Source organism: Barbus barbus (genome assembly GCF_936440315.1).
Source record: "Barbus barbus genome assembly, chromosome: 41".
In the NCBI taxonomy this organism is placed as follows: Eukaryota; Metazoa; Chordata; class Actinopteri; order Cypriniformes; family Cyprinidae; genus Barbus; species Barbus barbus.
In genome coordinates this window covers 24,116,344-24,124,033 of record NC_136719.1, presented here as the reverse complement: position 1 = coordinate 24,124,033, position 7,690 = coordinate 24,116,344, and positions in this window count along the sequence as shown.

Here is a 7,690-nt window from a genome sequence, read left to right as displayed (position 1 = left end):
ATCAATTGTTTCACCGCCGGAGCAGATGTAGACAAGAATGACTTCTAAGCGATTGAGGTGTTTTGTTGTTGGATGTAATAAAGAACATAGCAGTCGTCATTTACTTCCGTCATCTGAGCAACTAAAGAGAATTACGTTTGGTTCTGAAGGGAATGCGCCCTCGATCTGCCTAAATGCGTCTATGTTCGCGCAAATCATTCATGATCCAGCTTCACCTCCAGAAGAAGTGAGTGCAAGGTTTTTTAAATGAATCTTTGCAAATCGCCTTTCCTAATAATGTGCTAATTAGCAAGTTTCACGATGAATGTGGCTAAAGTAAAGTCCCTCAGAGAGCGGCTCGGAAGAGAGGGACGGGGTCAGCAGAGCTCATTTGCATTTAAAGGAGAATGACACAATACGGCTTGCTCTGACAAGAGCTGTTTTTGGCACGGTAAAAAAGGAGTTTTTTACACTACCAATGAAAAATTTTAACCAAACTATGTTACAGACTTTTCATTAAGATCCTAAAGAATAATATCAACTTGTGGAAAATGGGCATTATATGACCCCTTTAATAAAACATCATTAATTATATGTTTGTGTCTAGCATAGCAGCTCTGCTATTTTTTCCTTTGAAGGGGTCATCGGGGTAATTTTCCACAAATTGATATGATTTGCAAAGATTTATAAAAAACTGTTATATTCTGTGGCCTGCACCCCAGCAGAGTTGGAGTGGAACTCCTGTCGGACAACAACTCCAGGACCAGGACTAGCTCCATCTGACTAGTAAGCCAATTCTCAAATAACTGCTATGATGATTTTTGTTCTACCCACTTAAAAGATAGAAGTACTTGCGTTGTCCAATCTATACAGACTGTGTCTGTTCCCCGAATAGCGATGTTAAGATATAAATGTAATGCAGGATCTACAACAAAACTGATCGTGATTAAACCAGAAAAACACAAAATAAATGAACAAACAACATTTTTAAAGCTTGGGCTCCTAAACATTAGATCACTCGCACCCAAAGCAGTTATTGTAAATGAAATAATCACAGATAATAATTTTGATGTACTCTGCCTGACTGAAACCTGGCTTAAACCAAATGAGTATATTGGTCTAAATGAGTCTACTCCACCAAGCTACTGTTATAAACATGAGCCCCGTCAGACTGGTCGTGGTGGCGGTGTGGCAACAATATATAGTGATATTCTCAATGTTACTCAGAAAATAGGATACAGGAGGTTTAACTCATTCGAAATACTTCTGCTTAATGTTACACTGTTAGATATGCAAAATAAATCTCTCATTTACATTTTTACATTTAGTCATTTGGCAGACGCTTTTATCCAATGCGACTTACAATTGGGGAATACAAGAAGCGGTTCATCTTGAAGAGGCAATCAGACAGAGGAAATGCTCGTAACACCAAGTCTTAGTCATTGTTCAAATAAGTAAAAGCTAGCAAGATAGAGAAGGAGAAAAAGATAGAGGGAAAGATATATTTTTTTTTTGAGTTTAGGATGAAGTCAAGTAGTGCCGAAAGAGATGAGTTTTCAGTTATTGCTTGAAGATTGACAGGGACCCAGCATTCCGGATAGGGGTAGGAAGATTATTCCACCAGCCAGGAATGGTGAACGAGAATGTTCTGGAGAGTGATTTTGAGCCTCTCTGTGATGGTACCACAAGGCGTCGCTCACTAGCAGATCTCAGACTTCTGGAGGGGATGTAGATTCGTAATAGTGAGTGGAAGTAGGAGGGTGCTGAGCCTGTGGTCTTCTGTATGCAAGCATCAGTGTCTTGAACTTGATGCGAGCTGCCACTGGTAGCCAGTGCAAGGAGATGAAGAGAGGTGTAACATGGGCTCTTTTGGGCTCGTTGAAGACCAGTCGTGCCGCTGCATCCTGACTCTCCTATCTCTTGCTCTGGCTACTGTGTATAGACCGCCAGGGCCATATACAGATTTCCTAAAAGAATTTGCAGATTTCCTCTCAGATCTATTGGTTAATGTTGATAAAGTGCTAATTGTCGAAGATTTTAACATTCACGTTGATAATACAAATGATGCGTTAGGACTTGCGTTTACTGACCTAATAAACTCTTTTGGAGTCAAGCAACATGTCACCGGGCCCACTCATCGTTTTAATCATACGCTAGATTTAATTATATTGCATGGAATTGATCTTACCGATATAGATATCGTACCTCAAAGTGATGATGTTACTGATCATTTCCTTGTATCATGCATGCTGCGTATTACTGATATTAATTGTATGGCTCCGCGTTATCGTCCGGGCAGAACTATTGTTTCAGCCACCAAAGACAGATTCTCAAATAACCTGCCTGATTAATCTCAATTGCTCTGTGTACCCATAAATACACATGAACTGGACGAAATGACTAGCAACATGGGCACTATCTTCTCTAATACATTAGAAGCTGTTGCCCCCCTCAAATTGAAAAAGGTTAGAGAAAAACGTACTGCGCCATGGCACAACAGTTATACCCATTCTCTAAAGAAAGAAACTCGTAATCTTGAGCGCAAATGGAGAAAAACTAACTTGGAAGAATTTTAGAATTGCGTGGAAAAACAGTATGTCCAGCTATAGACAGGCTCTAAAAGCTGCCAGGGTAGAGCATATCCGCAAACTCATAGATGATAACCAAAACAATCCAAGGTTTTTATTTAGCACAGTGGCTAGATTAACGAATAAATAGACGCCACCCGATCTAAATATTCTCTCACAGTTTAATAGTAATGACTTTATGAATTTCTTCACTGATAAAATAGATAATATCAGAAATACAATATCAAATGTAGATTCTACTGCGTCTAGTATTTCAACTTCATTCATCGCACCCAAAGAAAAACTGCAGTGCTTTACAACTATAGGACAGGAAAAGCGAAATAAACTTATCAGTGCATCTAAACCAACAACGTGTTTATTAGATCCTGTACCCACTAAACTACTGAAAGAGTTGTTACCTGTAGCAGAAGAACCGCTTCTCAATATTATTAACTCATCGTTATCTTTAGGTCACGTCCCAAAACCATTCAAGCTGGCGGTTATTAAGCCTCTTATTAAGAAACAACAAGTAGATTCTAATGAACTGGCAAATTACAGACCCATTTAAAATCTTCCGTTTATGTCTAAAATTTTTGAAAAAGTTGTGTCTGCTCAATTGTGCTCCTTCTTGCAAAAAAATTATCTCTATGAAGAATTTCAGTCAGGTTTCAGGCCTCACCATAGTGCAGAAACTGCACATGTTAAAATGACAAATTACTTGCTTCTTGCTTCAGACCAAGGCTGCATCTCATTGCTAGTATTACTTGATCTTAGTGCTGCGTTCGACACTATAGACCATGACATACTCATAGATCGATTACAAAACTATACTGGTATTCAAGGGCAGGCTTTAAGATGGTTTAGATCCTACCTATCCGATCGCTACCACTTTGTTCATTTAAATGGGGAGTCATCTCAATTATCATCAGTAAAGTATGGAGTACCACAAGGATCTGTCTTAGGTCCTCTGCTATTTTCAATATACATGTTGCCCCTTGGTAATATTATTAGAAAATATGGAATTAGTTTTCATTGTTATGCTGATGATACTCAACTATATATCTCAACAAGACCAGATGAAACTTCTAAACTATCTAAGCTAATACTGTAGATTGTGTAAAAAAAATTAAAAGATTGGATGACCAATAATTTCCTCCAATCAAATTCAGATAAAACAGAGATATTACTTATTAGACTAAAAAACAGTACACACAATCTCTTGGATTACAATTTGAAACTAGACGGATGTACTGTCATCTAAAGTAAAAAATCTGGGTGTTATACTAGACAGCAACTTGTCCTTTGAAAATCATATTTCCCATGTTACAAAAACAGCATTCTTCCATCTTAGAAACATTGCTAAGCTTCGAAACATGCTACCTGTTTCTGATGCTGAAAAGCTAGTTCATGCATTCATGACCTCTAGACTGGACTATTGTAATGCACTGCTAGGTGGTTGTCCTGCATCTTCAGTAAACAAGCTACAGATAGTCCAAAATGCAGCGGCTAGAGTTGTTACCAGGTCAAGAAAATATGATCATATTACCCCAATTTTACAGTCTCTGCACTGGCTACCTATTAAGTTCCGTATCATTTACAAAATATTATTACTTGCCTATAAGGCTCTAAATGGTTTAGCTCCTGCGTACCTAACTTGTCTTCTACCATGCTACAATCCAACCCGCTCCCTAAGGTCGCAAAATTCTGGACTTTTGGTAATACCAAGGATAGCAAAGTCCACTATAGGAGGTAGAGCTTTTTCACATTTGGCTCCAAAACTCTGGAATAGCCTTCCTGATAATGTTTGGGGTTCAGACACAATCTCTCTGTTTAAATCTAGATTAAAGACACATCTCTTTAGCCAAGCATTCACATAATGCATTTTATAATCTTGTACTGCAGTTATATCTGATCAAATGTACATTATTATTATTCTTTAGCTTGGGTTGAACAAATCATTTTTGCTTAGATGGAACAGCAGCTACGCTAATTATGTCTCTATTTGTTTCTCTGTTGATTAACATCCCGTGGTAACTAGGAATTACAGAAGCTTCAGTCTGGATCCAACCCTTAAATATTCTGAGATCGAACACCCGAGAAAAGACAATGCCAACCCCTCAGAGGATCTCAGAAGATGCCAAAGCTCAGACAACATACAGAATTACCAAATTTTGCCACAAGTTAAATGTATTAAGGTTCTGCAATATATAAATATATTGTGGAAACTTAATTTCCTGTAGAGCTGCTTTACAACGATTTGTATCGTAAAAAGCGCTATACAAATAAACTTGAACTTGAACTTCTGTAGATGAAGCTGGATCACAAATGATTTGCGTGAACATAGACGCATTTATGCAGATCGGGGATCAGCGCATTCACTTCAAAGCGAAAGTACCGTTAATCCTCTGTGTCTTCAGCGGCTCAGATGTCGGGAGTAAATGATGACTGCTTTATTCATTATTACATCCAACAACAAAACGCCTCAATTGCTTAATCGGACACATCTTGTCTTCCCCTGCACCAGAGGCGGACAACTTTCAGCTCACTCAGGTGGGTCTAAGGTAAGATGGCCTTGTCAATCAACTATCGTGGGAGTGGCCTGTACAGAACTACGTCATTCTGACAGGGCTCACACTACACTTCCGAGACACATTTATTTTCAAACAACTTGAAAAGTGAATTTTGCATCCGATGACCCCTTTAACAGGTCACATATTTGAGTTATGGTTCTTGCTTTTGTCGCTATGTGCTTGCTTGAGGTTAGTGGTTTGTTTAAATCCCCAGTACTAATTATGCGAATACTGCTAACTCATCATATTGTGTAGGTTTTGGCTATTACCACACATTTATTAGTGATGTTTATTAAACAAGGATACATTTTTTGAAAGGAAAGAAACATGGAGTCCACTGCACTATTGCCCAATTCATCACAAATAAAATACTGTATATAAAATGCTTTATTGATGCATTATTTTCCACAGTATTAACATAATATTGGCCCATGAATATTATCATTAATTATATACATACATAATTTGAGGAAGTGGGGTTATTTATTGGTTTACAGATGTTCCTTAATGCACCATACCCAGGGTCCAAAAACAACACTCGCTAAACAGCAAAATGCCAGTAAATATTAGATTTGGTGACTAAATTAACAATGTATTTCCTGTCTTTTGTAGGAACTTCAAAGAAGCAAAACACATAATTTTTTACTGTCTTGCTTAATTTTTTTTTATCAACATTGTGCTTATATACCATATGAAAAGTCATTTTAAATATATTTTCTTCAGTATTTTCATGGTCTAGATGTAAATAATGATGTTTCTTAGCTCAATCCCAAACAAGGATGATTAAATGCAGCAGATCAGAAATGGTGAGTGATGTATTATTTAATTTATTTCCTTATGAAAAAGTTGATATCACAAAACAAGACAGAAAAAATTCCATAGCTTCTTTAATTGCAGCATTTACATGTTTCCAATAAAGCTGCTGTCATACAAATATCCATATGTCTTTTCTCTACATAGGTGGAGCAGAACTCAAGGATTTTTCTCTGTGCATGGAAATCCTGTCTGCGTTTATCCATGGAGAACAGAATCTGTACCTGTGCATCAATGTCAAATGCTGAGAGAGGGATTTCAGCCTAATTCAGTTAATCACAAAGAGCACATGGAGCACTCTATATATGTCAATGAGAAAAGCTGTGAGTACAGCTGAGCGCTTTAATCAGCTCTGAGAGAAGACAGCAGCCGGCCATGAACCGCCCTGTGTGTCACGGCTTTACTGAGATGGGCCTTCGTAATCAGCACAAATGAGAGTGGGCCGCGCTTCAGCAGAGATTAGAGACCATGACGGACCACGACACACACGTTTGACCGCAGAGCGAAGCCTGAAATATACTTAACACATGTATGTGAGCTCGAACGGTTTTTCATTGGGCTATAAAATGTGCAGGTTCCATATTAAGGATTTCCACAAGGGGTGCTATAGTTGGTATTAGCTTATGGTGGAGTTTTTTTACTTTATTATTTTCTCTGAAGTGGTAACAATACAGTTTTGCATTTCTTTTTTATGTTATTTAGATCTTATTTATGTATATATTCCACTGTTTTTCTATAAATGTATAGAATTTATAGGGGTTTTCGCACTGGAAGAACCTTTTCCTACAACTATTGGCGGAAGCTCCCGCTGTTTGGTGTGTTCGCACCGCAGGAAATAGGAACAGATTTAGTTCTAGCAACTCAGTTTGGGGGAAGTAAATTAGCTCCTACTTCAGAGTAGGGTCTACAACAGTTCTATTGGAACAGCCAGTGACGTAAGTGTACGCTGGCCAAATGCATACAAAACACCGGCTACCCACCATTTGAAGCCATGTAAAATATTTACTCCACGAATGTGAAAAACAGTGATAAAACATTCCTCTATTCACTGTTTGATATTTGCAAATGCTGTGAACAAAGACATCACTGTTGGCCGTTTCAGAGTTCCTTGCTGCCGGTGTGAACGCAACCAGGAAAACGGCCCGTGGGAGAAGTTGGTTCTCTAGTAACGACCCTGCTAGATAGTTCCAAGAACTGAGTTCCCAGAATTACGTGGTGCGAAAGACGTTATGTATTTGGGCCAGATTGCCATAATTTAGTGAAAAACAAAAAATGAGTCCAGTTATATACTCATTTGTTTAGTTTGCCTGTCTGAAAATAGTTTTGAAGCGCTTAGCATCACTTTCTCAGCAATGGATCCTCTGCAGTGAATGGGTGCCGTCAGAATGAGAGACCAACCAGCTGATAAAAACATCACAATAATCCACAAGTAATCCATACCACTCCAGTCCATCAGTTAACATCTTGTAAAGATAAAAGCTGTGTGTTTGTAAGACAAGACATTTTTAACTTCAATGCTGCTCCCGGCCTGAAATACAAGTCCTCTATGAATCCATAATATTGATTCTTTAGGGCAAAAGTTGTCTCAATTCAATCAGCAGAGAAATATGCACAGATCAAGCACTGTTTACAAGCAAAAACAGTTCTAAACAAATATGTGGGTGGATTTTGATGTGAGAGTACAACAGGCGATGCACTTTTTCACTAGAAAAAGCGTTATGAATTATGAACTATTTTGGCCAGAAGGTTTGAACTTAAAAA